This window comes from Denticeps clupeoides, unplaced genomic scaffold, assembly GCF_900700375.1.
Source record: "Denticeps clupeoides unplaced genomic scaffold, fDenClu1.1, whole genome shotgun sequence".
Lineage (NCBI taxonomy): Eukaryota > Metazoa > Chordata > Actinopteri > Clupeiformes > Denticipitidae > Denticeps > Denticeps clupeoides.
In genome coordinates, this window is record NW_021629746.1 from 13,738 (window position 1) to 36,309 (window position 22,572).

Genomic DNA, 22,572 nt, shown 5'->3' on the forward strand with positions numbered 1-22,572 from the left:
GCTAGTGCGTGTAGTTATTTTAAGGGGACAGCAAATTAACATACTTATACAATCAGAAATGTGAGGGATGTATTCATTGTTGTGAGATACTGCAAATATGTGACTATCATACTTTTATAATTCAAGTACCACATTTTTATAATTCAAATACCACATCTGTATACATACACACTGTGTGTGATATGAGTGTTCTGCTGGACAGATGAGACAGGAAGTAAAAAATGGAAATGCCTTGCTTGATGTCCCTCACGCTTGGCAAAATCAGGGCTGAATGCTGGGCCCCATGAAAACTACACTTGCATGGTAGGAGCTAAGAACCGACGGTCTGGGACAAGATGTTGGACAGAGAAGCTGGGAACAGCAGGGGTATATGAAAGCAATTGAGAAAAGAGCTTTGATAGTTAGGTTGGAATTAAAACTATTTTCCCAGTGAGACACAATATGAGCACAATGCAAGCTGCCAGGCTTGACATGTGGTTCCTGTGGACCACACAGTTATGAAAACAACAGCAAGCAACCTGCCAGCTAAGCTTAAAATACCTTAAACTTTCATGACAAGGCTGCACCCTCCCATAGCACAACCCTCCTTCCAAACATCTGGTTTTCTGTTTGTTCTCATACCCGGAGCTGATTTTTTTTTTATAGGGGAAATTAGCAGGAGGAAGAGACAACATGCTGAAGCTAGTATAGCTGGAGATAAGGTTACCTGAGGTGACCCATGACAACCTGACACTGACAATCATCACAATCAGCGCTTTAAATATGACCAACTTGATCTAGGTTTTTCTGGAGCCATGTTTTCCTCTGGAATTTGGGTGGTGGCCCTCTTCTGCTTATCATTCGCTGCATTCAAATGGACTGCGTCATGTTTATTATTACACCTTACTTCAGCACAGCCACCATTCACTTCAATTGTAACTACATACATACTTCTACAGAAGTATGTATGTAGAGATGATGTGTAGAGAAATACAGGTTTGGCTCTTTGGAAACACATGAAGGGTGGTAGGTGCCTAGTGGATAACATACTCGCCTATGAACCAGAAGATCCAGGTTCAAATCCCACTTACTACCATTGTGTCCCTGAGCAAGACACTTAACCTTGAGTTGCTCCAGGGTGGGACTGTCCTTGTAACTACTGACTGTAAGGTGCCCTGGATAAGGGGCTCTGATAAATGCTGTAGATGTAAATTTAGCTTTTCACACAACCAAAAGTCTGCAGATAGAAAATAATCTGGGACAAATGGAATGCAGTCATTCCATTTGTTACCAGCAGAGAGAGCTGCAGCACCACTGTGGCTACAGCGGTGGGTTAGTTGACTTCCAGTCCCAGTGGCTTTCCCTTCCGTGAAGCCACTTTCCAGTCTGACACCAACAACATAATTAGGCACTTTTTGCAAAGGTCTGGGTGAATGTCAAAGTGCCAGGTCACTTAAGCTGGCTGTCTGAGATAACTGAACATGTCAGGCCAGTTTGCATAGAAAGAGTTCATCTTCTCCCGAGGTGAGAGTTTTTGGTAACTGAGTCTCCCTTAGAGAGCAACTGACCCCGCCACCCCGATACTCTTGTCCAAGCACACCAAATCAGACAGTGTCTCCTGGGTTTACAGTGGCCAAATGCAATCAACATGAAATGCTTTTATAAAATTGCAAATTGTGTCATTTGTTCACGTTTACTTAACCAGTACTCTTGTGACCATAACTCAGATATGCAATAGCAGGGACAAACATTTTTAGAAGGACCTTAGCCAGACGTCTGTTTTTAAACTTTGTCTTTCTATTTTTCTATGCATTCCTTTGCATAATCTTATATTAAGAACTAATGCAAAACACCCAGGGTGCTCTGGCCCCTTTGTGTATTAACTGGTTACTGAAAGTGAGTGAGTGAGCATTTTGAATAGAACATTTTTACATTTCTTACTTGAGTGTAACTGGATGATTGCACATTGCACGTTCTTTTTTTTTGTTTGGCTGCCTCTATATACCATTGGCAGCTAATAATTCATTTCCTCATTTAGGGCCTGTTTAAAACCTAACAACATCATTGCTTGATTGTTGAACTCCAACCACCTCCATCCTTAGTGACAAGGTGGGTGTTTCAAGGCAGTGTGTGGCACAGGTAGTGACTGTGTGTGAACTGGTCATGATTGGCTCTCAACCCTTGGGGGAGGTGACACATTTTGGCGGAGCTTTTGAGTGCCTGATAAGAGAGCTACAGGAAGCCCGCACTGTTTATCTCTGCCCCTACACAGCAGCCGTCACATGCTGCAGTCACAGAAACTGTCCTGCGTTCAGCAGACATCTCAGCAGGCTACTCTCACGTGCTGTACATGCGTTGGGCCTCAGACACTGCTGGTTTTCAAGTGCTCTGGGCCACTACTAGGCCATTTTCATTCTTCGGGCTTTGGTGAGTGGCCAAGACCAACAGGCCTCAGCATGGCTGCCTGTGAAACAGGATATTAGGTTAGTAATGGCTGTCTGGGGACCCACAGAATGACATGAACGACAGATTCTTTTTCACACGTTTGGTGCACTCTGCACCAAGTCACTCTGCACTTCTCTTTCAGAGTAAATCATCAGGGCTCCTGTGATCTTTTGGGATGTTTTTGACATCTCTGTTGTTCAAGGAAAGGAAAGACATCCAAATATGAAAAGTCAACTTTTGGTCAACCTTTAGACCTTTACTCTGTGTCGGGGGAGATGCTGTGCCATTGAGAAGTGATCGAAGGTGGCAAATGACTTCAACAGCTTACCACATTGTCTGCGAGAGTTGGGGCTACCACTGTGCAGTCACTGGAGGGCCATGTCCATTCACCGCTGATGAAAACATGATGCAATCATATTAGCCCCAGAAACAGCTGCTCCCCCATTCATACGGGGGCCTGAGCATCAAAACACAGAAGAGTAAACAGCACAGCACACGGTGACACACGGTGTCCTCTGCTTTTAACCATCACCCTTGGTGAGCAGTGGGCAGCCATGACAGGTGCCCGGGGAGCAGTGTGTGGGGGGCGGTGCTCGAATGGGGCTGCTTCCTTAACCTCTAGGCCACCACTGCCACAAAAATGTGGAAAATTGTCAGGTTCGGCTTGGCACCTGCTAAAGGAAGCTCTGTGTTTTTCATACATAATGATCCAAACTAAGGTTAAAGATACGTTGCTCCAATTAAGACTCAAACTCACAACATCAGCATAGCTCATCAGACACTGCTTCAAAAGTATTGTGAACTAATCATGCCACTGGAGCTGCACATTCACATTTCAATTGAAAACCCTTGAGAATGATGTTGAAGAACGCATGCCCAGAGCGTCTTTATAATAGTGCCAAAGCCACGGGCGACAGGTGCCCAGCGTGCAACAAAACATGGAAACACATGCTGAAACTTTTAAACTACCAACTACCATGTAGACCACTCATTACTTTGTTAATAATTGTGCTAGATAATTCCACATCATCCATTTTGTTACTTTCAGACTCACTATAACAATGAAATGTAGCATAAGTAATCTTGCTCACCTGACAGCTCAGCTGCATGTTCACACCCAGACATTGCCACCTAGTGTTTCTTCATTGTATCACAGAATTTATTTTTCCTTGCAGCTAAGAAAATTTGCTATTTGTTATTACATTTACATGTTAGGTATTTGGCAGCACACCTATTTATTTCTATTGCAAAAATGCTGCTAATACAGTGATAATGCTCTGAAAAGGACATTGATGACAAATCAACCCATTTCAGCCTGAGCCATTCAGCCATTTCAGAGCCAAGTGATCAGATGGCACACCCATCTTATATATGAGGACAAATTCTGTCTAGATGACTAACGTTTATGTTATTTCTCTGTAGAGAAATATGTAAAACATATACAGCCTGTTGAGAAATGAGTGACAAAGACTGAATGGATTGTATAACATAACCCCAGTAAAAATGTTCACTGCTGAAGAGTCTTTCAGTTAGCTGCTTCAGCAAGTTAGGGATGTTCGGACTTCATGATGGCAGATCTGGACAGACATGACACCCCATAATCCAACAATTTTCAGTTACAATAGAGGAATGACCAGAAACAAACATGTTTAAAATATGTCCATTTGTCACGACTACGGACTTACGAGGGAAGGAAGCGCAGAGGTCTGACATACTGGGAAGGGGTTTTTATTCTACAACAAATAAACAATAAACTCAAAGAAACAATGGCGCGGTGGCCGAAAACAGTTTAACGTAAATAAAGAACTTAAACAAACCCGTAGGCGTGTGGCGATTGCCAGAACTCAAAACGCATGAAACAAAACTAGGTCAAGTTCGTGCAGCGAGTTCACGAAAATGCCAGCGACCCCGAACGGGCGGAAACTTCCGGCATTTATGGGGCGTCAGGATTGGGTTCCGGTGTGGAGCCCAGCTGCAGGCAATCCTGACAGAGCCCCCCCTCCAAGGGCTACGTCCTCGGAGCCCCAACAGTACCATCAGTGGAGGCGGCGGGGCGGATGGCGGCAACCACAGGGCTCCTGCCCTGCTGTATCCTCCCCTTGGAGGACCCGGTCCCTCGGGCTGGCTCCCCGGCGTGGTCAGGCGTGGGCGGGGCCCCGGTCCCTCGGGCTGGCTCCCCCGGCGTGGTCAGGCGTGCGGCCCCGGTCCCTCGGGCTGGCTCCCCGGCGTGGTCAGGCGTGGCGGCCCCGGTCCTCGGGCTGGCTCCCCGGCGTGGTCAGGCGTGGCGGCCCCGGTCCCTCGGGCTGGCTCCCCGGCGTGGTCAGGCCTGGCGGCCCCGGTCCCTCGGCCTGGCTCCCGGCGTGGTCAGGCGTGGCGGCCCCGGTCCCTCGGCCGGCTCCCCGGCGTGGTCCCGCTTGGCGGCCCGGACCCTCGGCCTGGCTCCCCGGCGTGGTCCCGCTTGGCGGCCCCGGACCCTCGGCCTGGCTCCCCGGCGTGGTCCCGCTTGGCGCCCCGGACCCTCGGCCTGGCTCCCCGGCGTGGTCCCGCTTGGCGGCCCCGGACCCTCGGCCTTCCCCGGCGTGGTCCCGCTTGGCTGCCCCGGACCCTCGGCCTGGCTCCCCGGCGTGGTCCCGCATGGCGGCCCCGGACCCTCGGCCTGGCTCCCTCGTGGTCCCTCATGGCGGCCCCGTCCCCTCGGCCTGGCTCCCGGCGTTTCCCGCATGGCGCCCACGCCTCGCCTGGCTCCCCGGCGTGGTCCCGCCTGGCGGCCCCGGACCCTCGGCCTGGCTCCCCGGCGTGGTCCCGCCTGGCGGCCCCGGACTCCCGTACCTGCACACAATAATCAGGGCCAATCCATCTGGGTACATGTGGGCCCTGTCTCCACATGTCCCCTCTGACACGTCTTGTGTCACCCCCTGCACCGCGCAGGGAGATTGTCCCAGAGCCTCCGGCGACTGTTCCAGGCACCCCAGGCTGGTGCCTTCTGGGACTATGCAGCCCCTCTCGCTGCACGGCCCTGGTGCCAAGGGGGGGGCATTGCCAGACCATCCGGCTAGCCCCTTCTGCGTCCGTTGGGACAAGCAGGCCCTCTTCCTGTCTGTCCCAGCTGGGTCCTCATGCCTACCCGGGGGCTCTATGGCGCTCCACCCCTCTGGAGGCAGACGCAGGCCCATGCCTGGCCCGCCCTCCTCACTGGCTACCGGAGGACCCAGCTCCATCGCTTCCCCACCTCCCCTCCCCTCAGGAGGAGTCCCCAACCCGAACTGCACCCCCCCAAAAAATTCTTTGGGGGAGCACCCCCCCCGGCTGGACTTAGGGGTACCTTGGGGCTCGTCCACCTCGCCTTGGACCAGCACATTCGGGTCAGGAACCTCCTCCCTGGGGTTCGGCTCCGCGGCTGGGTCGCCATCTGGTGGACACAAAGAGGGGAAGTGGGGGCGACATACGGACACATAAACCACGCACACACACACAGACAGAGACAGACAGAAGAGAGGGTCGTCTAGTTCCCTCTCTGAGCACTCCGGGACCTCCTCAGGGGGCACAGCCAGGATCTCGGGAGGCGCGACCTTCTCGTCGCCCGCCAGTGCTTGGTCTTCTTGCCCCGGATCCTGACTGGCGCTGGATGTGGTGGAGGGGCAGAGTTCGATCCCTGGCTCAGGCTCTGGCCGATCAAACTCTGCCCCTCAGTCTCTGCTGGAAGTCCCGAAAACTCCTGTCGGTCTCTCCCTGCTGCCAGGCAGCGTCGCTGGAGATGGTGGTGGGCGTGTGGCGTGGGGGGTGGTGGACGTCTTCTCCAGCATGCGGGGGCGCTGGTGATGCGCTGCCGTTCAGCTGGGGAACGTCCGAGCAGAGGGAAGGCGGGTCGGCGACTGGAACTGGGAGGGCATCTTCCCTGTGAGGCAGTTCCGACAGTGCAGTTGCTGGTTGGCGACCTCCTGTCGCCCTGTTCCACCAGCTTACGCCCGCATCGCTGTCCTCCTCCTCACTGTTGTCGCACCTCTGGGACTGACGTGGGTTTCCACGGACCTCGCAACGGACGGGCACGATGGGCGGAGCCATCCCGGCACCGACTGCCCAATCGGCGTCATCCTCGTGTTGGTCCGTGTCGACCTCATACCCTCGGAAGTCACGTGGATCTTCACGGATGTCGCGACAATCTCGGACGCGCGCGCTGGGTGGAGCCATCCCGGCCCCGACTGCCCAACGAAAATCCACGTCATTGTCGCTTTCGTCATCCGTGTCCTCCCACCTGTGACTCCGAGGGTCGTCCACCCTGCGGACATCCTGGACCCAGGGTGCGATCAACTCCCAGGGACAGTACTCTGGCCATTCGGGCTGGAGGCTGCCCACCTCCTCGCTGGAGGAACGGCGCCGTTGTTGTCGCTTCTCACCCCCCTGGAAGTGACGTGGGTCCCCACGGACCTTGCGACGATCGCAGACTGGCGCGATGGGCGGAGCCCAACTCTCGTCTCCCGTGCTCTCGTCGTCGTCCGTGTCATCCCAGTCCACGGGGAGCCTTGCCAGCAGAGCGCAGAGTTCTTGGCTCGACATGCCGAAGATCGTGGGGGTCGCATCTTCTGCGCTCGCTGCCCACGTCACTTCCTCGCTGCTGCCGACGCCAACGTCCTCGCTCCGCCCACTCACCCGCCGACGTTGTCGCTTCCGGGTTTCGCGGAGTTTCCCGGGGGTGACGTCATCACGCGGCGCCGCGTACCACGGCTTCTCGGGGAGGAAACGCTCCACCAGAACGGGCGGCGCGTCTCTCCCCTGCCGTCCGCGTTCGCCGCGCCGCGCTGCGTCCTTCGCGGCGTTTCTTCTCCTCTGTTTTTTACCTCTGCGCTTTTGGGGGGGTCGCTGGCATTCTGTCACGACTACGGACTTACGAGGGAAGGAAGCGCAGAGGTCTGACATACTGGGAAGGGGTTTTTATTCTACAACAAATAAACAATAAACTCAAAGAAACAATGGCGCGGTGGCCGAAAACAGTTTAACGTAAATAAAGAACTTAAACAAACCCGTAGGCGTGTGGCGATTGCCAGAACTCAAAACGCATGAAACAAAACTAGGTCAAGTTCGTGCAGCGAGTTCACGAAAATGCCAGCGACCCCGAACGGGCGGAAACTTCCGGCATTTATGGGGCGTCAGGATTGGGTTCCGGTGTGGAGCCCAGCTGCAGGCAATCCTGACACCATTAGAAAAGCCTTAGAGGTGGATGCATTCAAACTACCTCTTTTTTTTGACACTTTTTGTCACTCAAAACATCATGTGATGATCAAAACTACATTGCCACAACGTCAACCACTGATCACCAGCAGCATCTGTATCTTGCCTGTTTCTGCACTATTTCACCTTCAGTTAATAATTTCGTAATTTGTAGTAATCATTTGTGTAATTTATGTAGTAATATCTTAGAAATCACCATAATGCACATAGCTGACTATAAGCAAAACAATGATATTATGGTTGGGAACAGATTTGAAGTCCATATAATTATGCATTTAAAGTATTAAGGTTTAAGTATTTTTCTTCTTGCCCAGTAAATGTCATAACTGACATTAGCATTACCTGAACTGCTGCTGGGCCAACCCAGTTCTACTTTATTTTCCTTGAACTCTCCTTAACAGCCATGTTAATCAGGCTCCTCCAAAGCTCAATTAAAACAAGGAATTTGCTCATGAGGTCACCATGGGCTGAGATCTTGGACGGAGCCCAGCACACAGCTTCAGAAAGCAGCTCTGGTGCCGGAGGACACAGTTGGATTTGCATGCTTTGGGTTAAATGTGAGTGGGGTGTGCCGTGATGAACACATCCGAACAATACAACCTATCCAGAGACTCTGTGACTGCATGTCTTCTGCCAGGGTTTCCTCTAGACAGGGCTCCGTCCAGCAGGTATTGCATTGAGAGGCATGCCACGTTCAAAAATGGGCACTGGGATGGTGAATCCAGGTATGAGTTCAATACAAAGGAAGTAAACGAACTATGATGTGTTATACCGAAGGCCTGAATGAAATGGTCCGCTGTATGTATAGAGAAGGAGGAAACATGACGCAGGTGTGGTTTGTGCATTGGGAATGAGCTCCAGGTGACTGAAGAAACTGTCACTGCAGGCACCAGACTCTTAAAAAGGATCAAAACTTGGAACTAAAATAAGCATGTGTTACAGCTTTTTCCATTCTGTGTTGGTTCCAAGTCAGTATTCTCTTTCCTCTTATTCTCTCAGTCTTCTTCCTACTCTGCAATAAATGTCTTCCATGATATGATCAGACATGATTGAAGCCTTCTCCTTCTGACTGTCCCTTATAGTTGCTGCTATACTCGCTCCTTTCCCTTTCACATGGACAAGAAAAGGTGGACCCTGAATGTCCACAGTTACCCAAGACGCACCACTGCATTGTCCAGGTGGCAGTTAAACATAACTAACCAGTCCTAACCTCTGCTGGTTTATCTGGGAAAATCCAGTCTAACTGACCAGAGAACATTTATATAACATTTGATTTCAAATCTGGCCTAGTTTACTGTGTGAGCGGTCATATTCACACCACGTACTGTATGTTGTATGTACAGTACACTGTACGTTGTACTATTTACAAATTATTTTGAATTATACTACCTTCTATAATTCAGCTTTACTGTATACAGCTTTACTGTATACGCTGCTGTGGTGTGCTATGGAGTAACGACATTTTTATGTACTGTAGATGGCACAACGAGCTGTAAATTAGGTTCATCTGTGTACTTTAGCTATTGGTAACGAATTCCATTGGATTCCTATGGAAAGCTGGCTGCGCCGGCCTGGCCCATGGTGGCCGTTCTTCAGTAATCTGGACAGGGTAAATGTGTGGAGTGTGTATGCCTGTCGGAGTGTGCTGTTTATTTAAAGGCACTGGCGGAGAACCACGGCCCTTAATGATTACCCAGATGCCCCTCTCCTCTGTGGCCAGCAAACAGGCGCACTCATGTTTATTTGAATTTTCCATTTTACGTTGCCACGTGTCATTTGCCTGTTTAGAGTGTGTGTGAGGTGATTGATCATTTCACCCAAACTATCTGTCCTGGGGTGTCTTCGGCAGAGGCTCAGTGACATGGGGTCCTGACTCACAATGTTCCTTGATATAATGAGTCAACTCATTCTTATAAGAAAAAGCATTCTTATGAGAAAAAAAGAAATGTTATAAATTATTGTAAGATTGTATGACGCAGTGGTGGAAGGAAGCGGCCCTGTAATCAGAAGATTGTCACTGAGGTCCCTTTGATCACGGTACTGTCCCGACACACTGCTCCCCGGACGCGTTTTGTGGCTGTACACTGGGTGATGGGTTAAATGCAGAGGACACATTTCATTGTGTCACCATGAGCTGAGCTGGCTGTGTATCACAATGACAAAGAAAAATTTACTTTTATGTTTATTACATTTTATTAAACATTTATTACACACTCGCCTATGAACCAGAAGACCCAGGTTCAAACCCCACTAACTACCATTGCGTCCCTGAGCAAGACACTTAACCCTAAATTGCTCCAGGGGGGACTGTCCCTGTCACAACTGATTGTAAGTCGCTCTGGATAAGGGCGTCTTATAAATGCTGTAAATGTAAATGTAAATGTAAGCTGACTCAGAAGTATACACTGCAGGGCACTGTGTCCATAACTGCTCATATATGGTTGGATGGATGGATGGATGGATGGATAGATAGATCAATACATTAAAAAATACAATTATGGACAATACTGTAACAGACCAAACACACACACACACACACACACACTCGATGGCAGAGCACACTGTGAAATACTATTTTAATTGCTTTCTGTTGCACCTAAAATTTTCTTTTCCAAACTTTCTGCGCCATCATTCACTTAAGGCATATGTGTATGTATAAATGCACTGTAGTGCTTAACAAGGAGACAATGTGCTTTATTCCCCCAAGTGACAACTTAAAAGGGGATCCGAATGTAAACAGTTGCCTTCTAAAGTGCAAAAATCTTTAGGACTTGGCTAAAACTCCTGAAGGGCCACACGCCTCAGCGAGACAAGTACAGGAGGCTATAGAGTGTGTTAATGGGCTGTGGGACCTTTTGTATATTTTGGTTTTATTTGAAGTGTTGAATGGGGGCTTGTTTTGTCTGTCTGAAAACATTTACTTTCATACTTGATCAGAATGTCAATCATTTCCTGATTTTTACATAACCCTACCCTATAAAATTACCCACCCTAAACGATATGATCACATAGTTTTTAGAGAATACACTTTTAATGTTCATGGCCCACAGAATCCTATATGTAACACATGGGGTATTTCTTGGACTGAGCAAAATACACGAGTTAATTCATTATGCTGTTGAGAGCATCTGTGAAGTCGATGAAGCATCTAGTCACAGTCTACACACAGTTTCATGACCTGATGAAGGGGTGTGCACAGAGAATCTCTCTGTGCTGACATATTGAAGGCCTAATTAATTAGCCTGAGTTGTGGTGAACAGATTATATGCTAGTCACTATAGGATACAGACAGCATTGACTTTCATCAAATAAAGAAACCAACACAGGCAGAAGATGTTTCCCCCCGCAAAAACGCCTAAATGTTGGAAGGTATGCATGGTAATTTTGCAGTAAGAAAATAAAATAGAACTATTGAAGTGTCATATAGAAATTAGTTACGGACCATTATCGTCATCAGTTACTGGTCAGTCATCATCTACATTGTCCTCTACAAGTATGAAGCAACGGTAGTTGAGATTTCCGCACCATCTGAAGACAAATCACAAATGTATTCTTCTCTAAGCGCCGCAGCCCTGTGCTGTGTGTAGATGTCACTGGAGATTTAGCACAACAGCTCACTGTTTATGTTGGCTGCATTCAAGTACAGTTCATATTCCACTGACATATGAAAGTCATTGCAGCGTGCTGTTTAGACATCAGGGGGGGAAAAAATTCACTGTTTGTCATGAACCTTTAAATACACGTACACAGTGTGCAAAGTTATGACTAGAAATTGATAGTATCGTAGCTTATAAAGTTAGGTGTGCAGCTTTTCTCGGATATTCAGTCTGAAAAAATCGTAATTGCTTCTATGTTAAAGCATTCCTTCTTCTAGACATTTCATATACATGAGGCTGATATAGAGCATTCAACACAGAACAAAGAACGCTGAACATGAGTTGTGCAACTGAAAGAAGGTGAAGTGATCGTCACTGTGAAACACTGCAGCACAGCACACAGTGCACTCAACAAAATGTGTCCTTTAGCCTATCACCTTAGTGAGCAGTGGGCAGGCATGACAGGCACCCGGGGAGCAGTGTGGGGACAGTACTTTTCCTTACCCACTACGCCACCAACTGCCGTCCACTGAAAATGATATATAAATAATATAATATATATAATATATATAAAATGATAATAATTTTTTTAATGTTTTCAACTAAATATTTAGCTAAATACTCGGAAATCGAAACAACCGGCACGAAGGGTCAAAACATGTTAAGACAAAGACGAGTGACAAAGGAATGAGGAAAGGCAAGGCCTTTATAAATGGGAAGCACATGAGGGTTATTAGGGCAGACTAAGTCAGTGATTGGGGGTGCACCTGAAAGTTACAGAACAGACCCCCCCCCCCTCCCCCTTGTCCGTCTGTGCTTATGTATTTTAGTGTGAGACATCCATCCTGCTTTTTCCAGGTTCCCGGCTGTCAGACCCAATCTCCTCCTTGGTTTGCACCATCACCCATCGTCCCAGAATCCTCGGACCCTGACCCTCTAGAACCCACCAAAAAATCCCTTGGGGTGAGCACTTTCCCAGGCTGGGATCAGGGAACCCAATGGACCACCCGCTTTCTTTGTCTGGGCCGACGGATGATGATTCGGGGGCTGCAGAGCTTGAGTCGGACACTGGAGCATCCACCTCCTCACCTGTATGGGCACATGGAGAGGAAGGAGAGAGGGCGACAGACATAACATAAAGGAAAGACACAGACATACACAAAGAGAGAGATGGACAAAAAGTGCTGGTCCTGGGATCCCCACTGGAACCAACGGATTGGCAGGAGGTGGGGAGGTGGGGCCAGGTGAGGTGTGGCCGGACTGAGGGCTAGAGGACCGGAATTGCAGCATTCACTCTTGCAGAAACCGGTAGGATGAAAGAAGCCGTGACTAGGTACTGAGGTGCCGGTACTGGGCACCAAACAGGAAACTGCCATCATGGTGACAACACCGTTATCTCTAACCTGACATGAACGTGGGCAGCCATGAAAGGCGCCCGGAGAGCAGAGTGTGGGTACCTTGATCAATTTTGGTTACAAGTCCGCATCCAAAATCACTAAGCCACCTTTATCCAACTCTGTTTAATTTTGGACATCATGCTGCTTTCTCTGTCAGTAACGGCAGTATATCAAATGTTCTACTAGTGTAATAAAATTGAAAGTGAAAAGAAAGTGAAGTGATCGTGAAACACAGCACACGGTGACACAAAGAAATGTGTCCTCTGCTTTTAACCATCACCATGAGTGAGCAGTGGGCAGCCATGACAGGCGCCCGGGGAGCAGTGTGTGGGGACAGTGCTTTGCTCAGTGGCACCTTGGTTCGGGATTTAAACCGGAAACCATATTGATAAAATGTGAAAATTGTTAAGGGTGTGTATTAAGGGTGTGTATTCATTTGCTGTCCACCACATATATCCCAGAACACCCTTGTGACATCAAGAATTGACACAGAGTTCAAACCTCATGGCTCAGTTTACAATCCCTGTTACTTTGCATTAGCTGTAGGTGAAAACTATTAATAACATGGACGCTAATTTAATGACAATGCATCATCTGAACTTCCTGGAAACTGAGAAATGTGAGAAAACAGAGAAAACTCAGGCGAAGAGTCTCTTGAACCGGTGAACATGGAACTGGAAAAAAAAACTAAATCCACATTAAGTAATACAAGCTTAAAAAAGGCAACAGTGGCTTCCTCGCAACAAAAGCGTGTGTTCGGGTTAGTATGCTGTAACGTAAGATACAGAGAATAATTAGGCTTATTTTACAGGGGTTAGTTCATCCCCCACATCTCTGTTAGTATTGGATAACATGGAGCACTTCGCTCGCTACTCAGTCAAAACTGTAAAAATCTGACATCATGGCTACTCTGGGATCCAAATATAGCACACAGACGCAGAATGGCTTCTAAAATTAGAAAAGCGATGTTGTAATCGAGCGATCTGTAACCGGCTGAGGCCCTTTTTGCTCATCAATCATCTAGAGAGAAATTGATTCAGGGAATCGGCTTGTTTGCTTAAATACGGTTTGAAAATGTGCACAAAATATTCAGATAAAGTGATTCACGCATGCCTGCTTCTGCTGGATGATTGCAGCGCCGCAATGGCATGCACATTTAAAGCCAACTCACTCGGCCTACATGTTTTCTTGATTTTAACAGTTACAGTCACAACATGTACCTACTTCCTTTGGATAGCAAACCAACCCTAAAAATACACTATTAAAAACAAACTGGAATGCCATTCAGAACCAGTAAATTCTTTGTCTCCCTTTCCCTCGTTTCACCAGTGTGGGTACATCTTCAGATGGATATATAGATAGATTCATTTATGCTTTCATTTATGTTAATACATGTCTTTCATGTTAATACAGGACAAAGACATGCGTTCTCTGTGATTGCTTTAACGTTCATTCTATGTTCAGGCTTTTTTAATGTTATTAATTTACATTTACATTTACAGCATTTATCAGACGCCCTTATCCAGAGCGACTTACAATCAGTAGTTACAGGGACAGTCTCCCTGGAGCAACTTAGGGTTAAGTGTCTTGCTCAGGGACACAATGGTAGTAAGTGGGATTCGAACCTGGGTCTTCTGGTTCATATGCGAATGTGGGCTACTACCACCCCCTATTAATGTTAAAGTCCAAAGTTAAATAGTTTACAATAGTCTTGTTTACAGACATGAACACACAGTACTTCTTAGCTATTGCAAGGTCAAGCCACAAAAACAAACCTTCTTGTTTTTTTTAAAGGCAGAGCAAAATGCTGTAATAGCTAGTATGTACTTCACATGCCATCTGTGTTAGAAGTCATGCAAATCTCAAGTTTTTCAAAAAATTATTGACTGCCACTAATTTCATCAACAGCAATAGGCACAATAGACATAGGGCATTTATTGGTATTTGTAATCTGTGTTTATTCACAAATATAGAGTTTACATTTATGAGAGAATGAAAGAGAGACAAATCAATTATTTTTGTGATGCAGTTGACTTCAGAACACCATCCACACTGCATTTGCTTCCAAAGTTCATTAAAATGTTAATATGAATTGAAGTTGCAGTTGCTGAAGACTAATTGTATATATAGGCAGGACCATACCAACTGGTTCCTGAAGGACACCAGCTCAGTAACGAGAAGAAATCGTAATGTTAAGAAGGAGCATCTCCTCAGGTCTGGCCCCAGGAGACAGATCTAATTGGAACCAACTGGTGGAAATTCACTTCAATAGCTTGGCAGGTCTCTCTTTTATGTAGCTTGGCAAATGGTTAAGCCTTTGTCAGTTGCAATGCCGGCTCATCCCTGCGCCGTCACTCTTCCCCCACAATGCATCTGTGTGCGTCAGCCTCCCTCCTCACCTTCGTAGAGGCCAGCCGCACCATGAACCGCAGAGGAGTGCCTGAGCTCCGTCTGCTTTTCATTATCCCCCTTTTCAAGTGTCTGGTGCTTGCTCCCCGCTCTTTCTGGAACCATGACATCATGGGGGAGCTGGTGGTGCCGGCGAAACAGAGCCGGGATTGGACCGCCGTACTCCCTGTGCTCTTCATCCACTGAGGGTTCACACTAATAATCACGGGCAGATCGCAGTGCTGCAGTGCTTTGCAAACTGGTGCAAAATGAGATGACACACGTGCACCGTGGGGCTTGTTTGCGAGTGTAAGGTAAGGAGTCCTTGGCAGTTATCTGTGCATTGAAGAAGAGAAAGTACCTTCCCTTTTCATTGCTTCTGTCACCCTCAGCACTTCCTTTTATTATGTTTTTATAAACAGAGCATTAAAGGCAAGCTGATTTCTCATTTAATAAACAGAGTGTTAAAAGGGGACGTTTGTGATTGATGATTATGTCCGATTCTTATTCCATTGTTATTCCGATGATTGTTTCCACCCCCAGACCATGATCTTTAAAGGATCTTTTCATAAACAGAGCTGAAAACGTAAGGAGCCTGATTGACATTTACAGAATTTATCGAATGCCCTTATCCAGAGTGACCCAGGAAGTGATCCAGGGAGACACCCAGGGTCATGCTCTGGTAATGGTAGTGAGTGGGATTTTCACCTGGGACTTTGTAATAGAGTAGAGATAGCGGTGTGGTCAGTTTGAGTGTTTCCTCCTGTTTAAGTTCTGAATGACCAGTCTCACAGACTCTTACGTCCTCCCTTGACATCCCTGAACAAACTGTAGGAGGTAGCGATGTACGATACCGCTGATTTCCTTATCAAGCCGATGCTGACACTTTTATACAAAAACCTAACGTGTTTGGAAAGTGTAAGTGTATGTAAAGCGTTTACTTCCAGTTGGAACATGGTACTGAAAGTAGAAGAGCAAAAATATCAATGCCGTTGTGCCAGTATCGATCAGATACTGATACCAACTCGGTATCGATCCGCACATCCCTAGTAGGAGGTCTGCTGACAGAGGAGTCGGTCTTTGAATGCTGTTATGTTGCTTTTGGTTTCCTTTAGAGCCCCATTTGTATCTTATCAGCTATTTGGCCATTTATCATCTATATCTATTATTTTATCACCCCCCCCCCCCCCCCCCCCCCCCCCCTTTCACTTGCGTTGTACTCCGTTGCATTTTCCTTCATCCGTACCGTGACACCTTTTCAAATGCAGAAATTTGCTATCTTTTACATGTATTCAACAGCTTTGATCCTTTGATAGCATCAGCTCAAAAATAAAATGTATTCTAATCCTGTATTTTCACTTTAACACGGCAACGATGCAACTATAAGATTTTTGAGTGGCGGCTGAAAGTGTGTCTCTGTAAAGGTCAACAGCACAGTTATTTTCCCGTCCTCTAGGACAGAGTGCAGCCCCTGAGATGCCCATCGGATACAAGACGTCTCAGGTTCACACGTCTTGAATAATTCCAGCCTGTCCCTCAGCATTATTTTCATAAAGCCAAGTGCGGCGTGAAGGCTTTGCTTTTCTTTGCGCCGCTGCTTGCCTCCACTCCAGCAATAATTCCGAGCAGACTGATGAGGTTTCAGGTCAATATTTCTCACACAATAGACTAAATAATCCAGTAGCAGTTAAGGTGTTCTAACGGGTTGCCTTTCAGTGAAAATAATCTTGCCCCTTATTGGCTCATCTTATATGATTATTGAGAGAAGAAGTTAAATAGATATTTGCTGGGCCAGAGTGGAGGGCTTACCTGAGAGTAAAAAGCTTGACGTAATTCAACCGGCAATCAGAAGTTCAGCGTTCCACCACACGCACTCCCCTAGATCTAGAAAAGAATGGGGAAAAAAAACAAGCCGTGATTTGTTACTCGTCCCAGAGCGAACCTCAACATTTCAAAGCGCCTCCAAACCAGGGCTCTGCAATAAAAAGGGCCGGTTTGCGTAAATATGAGAAACGGCAAAACTTTATAGCGTCTGCGCGAATGTCTAGATGTCATATCTCTGGCGGGGTGTGTTGTGAAACGCGCCGTGTCATGGAAGCAAACCATACTTCACGGGGAGCGACGTGCTTGTCTCGTCGGCGGATAATGAGACGTAGCAGCGCCGCTCGCGCTCGAGTGTTTTGACTCACTCACGCAGTCTGACCGTCGCCGCGCTGCTCGTGCCGATAAAGCCTGTCGCGGGCCTGCTGCCAGAAGCTGACACGGCGCGCTGAGGCCTAACAGGTGGATTCGAAATTCGCCTGTCTCCGCTGCTCGCGTCCCCAGATACGTGCCGTGGCGCTTCAACGTTTGTGGAGGTCCTCGCACTAAAAGTCTTATTTCCAAAGCTCTATAAAAGACATACACCAGAGCTAAAAAAATGTCATTTCTTTCCATGAAATGAGTTTGAATAGACAATATTACAAAATAATAGTTAAATCCACAGTCTGATTGCTAATTGTGGCTGTTAACCTAGCAGTTAAGGAAGCGGCCCCGTAATCAGAAGGTTGCCGGTTCGAATCCCGATCCACCAAGGTGCCACTGAGCAAAGCACCGTCCCCACACACTGCTCCCCGGGCGCCTGTCATGGCTGCCCACTGCTCACTAAGAGTGATGGGTTAAAAGCAGAGGACACGTTTTGTTGTGTGCATGGTGTGTTGTGCTGCAGGGTTTCACAATGACAATCACTTCTTTTTCACTTAAAAGTGTGGTCAGGATATTTGATCAATGTGTAAATGTGGTAGTTGCCTAGTGGGTAACACACTCGCTCATGAACCTGAAGACTCAGGTTCAAATCCCCCTGAGCAAGGCACTTAACCCTAAGTTCTCCAGGGGGGACTGTCCCTGTAACTACTGATTGTAAATCGCTCTGGATAAAACTGAATCTATGAGTGTTAAAAGTTTCAAAGTACCAAATTGAAATAAAATACCAATCTCATGATTTTACAATATGTATCATTTCAGCACATATTTAATATGTATAATGCTATAATGCATGTTAAATAGTGAGAACTATCAAGAGTATTTTTTTTTTTTTTTGGTTTAGTACTAATTACTACTTCGGTCTCTGCGTAAAGGTAGTATTGTAATTTGAATGACGTTCTCTACATTAAATTGAAATTTATTTTACAATTATGGCATTTATCAGATGCCCCTTATCCAGAGCGACTTACAATCAGTATTTACAGGCACAGTCCCCCCCTGGAGACACTCAGGGTTTGGACTCTACACACCCCTCACATGCCCTCTTCACCCTCCTACCATCCGGAAAAAGGTACCCAAGCATTCAGTCCCTCACTGCCAGACTATGCAATAGCTTCTTTCCACAGGCACCTGAACACTCAGGGACTTTCCACTCTGGACTGACACACACACACACACAACCTATCTATTATTGCACTGTTCCATTTTGCACAGCAGTATTTGGACTATTTTTACTTTGCACATTTGTTATTCATTTCACTAGTTTAGTGCTGTCTGTGTCATTGTTGTCTACGTGTTTTTGTTACTCTTGCACTGCCCGTGTGCACAGTTTTATAGCCCAGTGGGTAACACACTCACCTGTGAACCAGGAGACCCAGGTTCAAATCCCACTTACTACCATTGTGTCCCTGAGCAAGACACTTAACCCTGAGTGTCTCCAGGGTGGGACTGTCCCTGTAACTACTGACTGTATGTTGCTCTGGATAAGGGTGTATGATAAATGCTGTAAAGGTTTGCACTTTATTTAGCCCAGTTTGTCTGTGTCACACACATGCACTTTATGTCAGTGTGTGTTATTTGATTTAATTGTCTAAATGTAGTGCCGGATTCCAGAGAAACATTGTTTCTTTTCTGTACTGTCTAACGTGTATGTAGTTGAAATGACAATAAAGCTCAACTTAAGTGTCTTGCTCACGGACACGATGGTAGTAAGTTATATTTACATTTACAGATTTGGCTTCAGATTCAAGTTTGGTTTGAACCTGGGACTTTTTACTATTAGCAAGCAAAAACCCAAGCCAAATATTTTTTTTTATGTTCGACATTAAGGAAACCTTAAGAAAACTAAATTCTCTCTCTCCAGCTTGGCATCTCCACAAAAAAATGCACACCTTGTAGGAGATATCAAAATATCACTCATGGGCTATTCTGATTTTTACTAATCAAAGCCAAGCACTACACAGGACTACACTGTGTTGTACAACCTATCCTTGTAAGATTCCTTTTAAGATGTTAGTACTTATGATGAATAAAACCTGACGGGATCCAAATGCTCCTCCACCCTTGTTTTTCAGATTAATGGGAATTTTCCCAACAGAAACATCACACAGAAATAGATTGCTCCTAATTTTAGGAAAATTGCTCTGTACTTCAATGAATAGCAAAGCGATGGGGTCACTCTTCCTCCCTTAATTCTGCCCCTCAGATGTGACTCATGTAAGGTATTTGATGACGTCACAATGGCAGGGATTGTATTTGTTCAAAATGACCGGTCTCCATCGATAGTGTGGCCAGAATTTTACATGTTTTCAAAGCACCTTCCCCACACACTGCTCCCCAGGCGCCTGTCATGGCTGCCCACTGCTCACCAACGGTGATGGTTAAATGCAGAGGACACATTTCGTTGTGTCACCGTGTGCTGTGCTTGCTGTACTTCACAATGACAATCACTTCACTTTTCTCCTCCACTTCAAGTTGCCAGTGCCATACATCCTCCAAACCAAAAGGGATGTAAATCACAGAAGCGGAGATAAAAAAGTGAAAAGTGAAGTGATTGTCACACGGTGCACACATGGGGCAGTGGTGGCCTAGCGGTTAAGGAAGCGACCCTGTAAACAGAAGGTTGCTGGTTCGAATACCGATCCGCCAAGGTGTCACTGAGGTGCCACTGAGCAAAGCACCGTCCCCACACACTGCTCCCCGGGCGCCTGTCATGACTGCCCACTGCTCACTCAGGGTGATGGGATAAATGCAGAGGACAAATTTCACTTTGTGCACCGTGTGCTGTGCTGCTGTGTATCACATGTGACAATCACTTCACTTTACACTTTTACACAGTAAAATTTGTCCTCTGCATTTAACCCACCGCAACCTGGTATTGCAGCTGGTATTGCAGCTGTAAAACAAATAAGTTGCACAGCCTGACCATCATCAGCTGTAGCATAGAGGAAAAGCCTTCCATTGGGTAATTCTCTTGAAGTTAAATGGGACGTTTGTTAAATTTGTACAACTCAGTTCAACAAGAAAAGAAACTGAGGTCAATTTTACCATTTTTGTTTTTGGGACTATTGAACTTATTTTAGTATTTACAGAAAGAAAATTGACTCGAATTTTATTATAAATGTATTATAATTTAAACATGATGACTTCACAGTCTACACTGCCATATCGACCAGTCCCACCAAACTAAGGTTAAAGGAACAGACTATTGGTGGGAATTTAGGTGTTAAAACCTGAAACTGGACACTCAGGATATCAATGGTAGAGCTCATGTGAATTAAAAGACTGAAGCATTATGTATGGTGAAAGAAATGGTAATCATATTACGTGGAATTATTCCAACATTATAAACCAGTGATGCGCATGGAAGCCTGTAGACTCAGGAAGAGTTTCCATCACCCTCCTAAACAGCTGAACTCTCACACACATTGCGACTGTACTGTGTATGGACGCTCGTGGTATTATTTCTGTACACTTTTCAGTGTGTAAGTTATTGTATGTTTTATACTGTTTTATACTGTTGTGCCTGAGAGACACCCCCGACCGTGTCCTTGCATGTGTCCACTCACATACGAGTCTGATCGGATCCTGAAGAGGAGGGCAGCGGCGACGCCGAACTTCGGACTTCGGACTCGGTCGCGCTCGGCTTTTTCCGGCGGCGCCTTCGCGACCCGGCAAAGCCGCGTGTTGATGCGGAACCTCACATGTCTTCACCGAGTGCACGAAAACAGGTAAAAATTTGTGCTCTTTTTCTTCAAAGTTTTTTTCGGGGTGAATGTCTGTGTGGTCTGGACTGTCCAGTGAAGTGAAGGGAGGGGGCATGACGTCTTCAGTCCAGCTTTACACGTTCATTATACTTCTTCTGGGAATAATACTGGGAATAATATTGTATTATACTAATGTTTAGTGCTATACTTCAGAAAGGAGTCTTTAACAACGTCAGAGAAAAGCTGCCACCAGAAGAAATCAGCTGCAATAAATCTCTTACAATGTCTTTCATTAGCTATTAACTTCACTTTTTTAAGACTTCCACTTTATAGAAGCATTGAAGAACATGTGTTGTCTCTATCTGTTATCGCAATAATTATCAGTGATTTGTGTATCAAATAAACATTGTGCAATAAGGTTTCCTATACTACTCTTATTCTTTCTTATACTATTCTTAGTATTTGTTGGAGGTGCAAATGAACAACGTTGAAAAAGTGACTTCCACATACAGGCGCACAGATGAGCATGTCAGAAGAGAAAAATGAAAAAAATACATTCCTGATGACCATTATTGTAGCCTCGATTAACCTACTATATTTTTTACATTGACTTTCACTCATTTGCACACCTTCACCCTACCTGTTACACATATTTTATGTTAAAGACATAAAACTGTAATATTTGATTATGTTTGCAATATTTGCATATTGGTTTTCATTGTATGCTTGCGATATTTGCAATACTGTGGTCTACAGCAGTCGCTAAAAGCATTTCACTGCATATCATACCGTGTATGACTATGTATGTGACAAATAAAATTTGAATTTGAATTGAATTTGAATTCTCATGTGGTACAAGGTTCTGCATGGGTCTATAATTGTACTTCCTCTTTCAGATTGATGTGGCCCTTCTAAAAAAAAGTTTGGAAACCTCTGATCCAGTCTGAGTTGTAGTATACAGATGGCTGCTTTCTCTTAATAGGATTCAATGGCACTTGGCTCGTGGTACTGAAAGAATAATAAAAAAGTTTTTTTAAATCCTACACTTTCTCTTTCACAACATCATGATAGTCCTCAGACCTTTATGTAGGAGCTGTCCCTATGAGTAGAACCATGATGCTTTATTCATGGACAATTTATTTATAATGCATATCTTATGTTGTTTTAGCCAGGAGCAAAAATAAACCAAAAATCCATTTTGTACAGTGTTTACAATACCGAATAGGCCCCATGTTATGGTCATGTACAGATATCTGGCCTGGATGTTTACACAGAAGAACGTCCAGTTGCTGTTGCACAACGTTTGAATGTAACAATTCTATGTATAATTCTATGATATTTTATGTGGCTAACCCTGATTTCCTGATTGTGCACTCTTTAGGTTTAACCTGTGTCATCATGGCTGCAATCTGTGTTTTTTCATTTACGTTGATAAAATAATTTTTAAAATATTTAGGCCGGGACCCGACTCTCCAGAGAAGACGTGTGTGCCTTCTTGTATTACCTTTAGCATGTTTTGAAATGAAAACATGACACACATTTTACCCAATTTTGCTCACTTAATCACCTATTTATCACTTCTAAGAATAAAAT

General features: G+C 45.9%; 1 long non-coding RNA gene across 1 annotated transcript; it reads right to left on the bottom strand.

The window, feature by feature from the left end:
- Positions 1-12,135: 12,135 nt before the first annotated feature.
- On the bottom strand, positions 12,136-20,889 carry LOC114773226 (uncharacterized). The gene is made up of 3 exons (XR_003744251.1): positions 20,842-20,889; positions 16,841-16,915; positions 12,136-12,335 (listed from the first exon to the last, which is right to left on the bottom strand). It is a non-coding gene; the product is annotated as an uncharacterized LOC114773226 (long non-coding RNA).
- Positions 20,890-22,572: the final 1,683 nt, after the last annotated feature.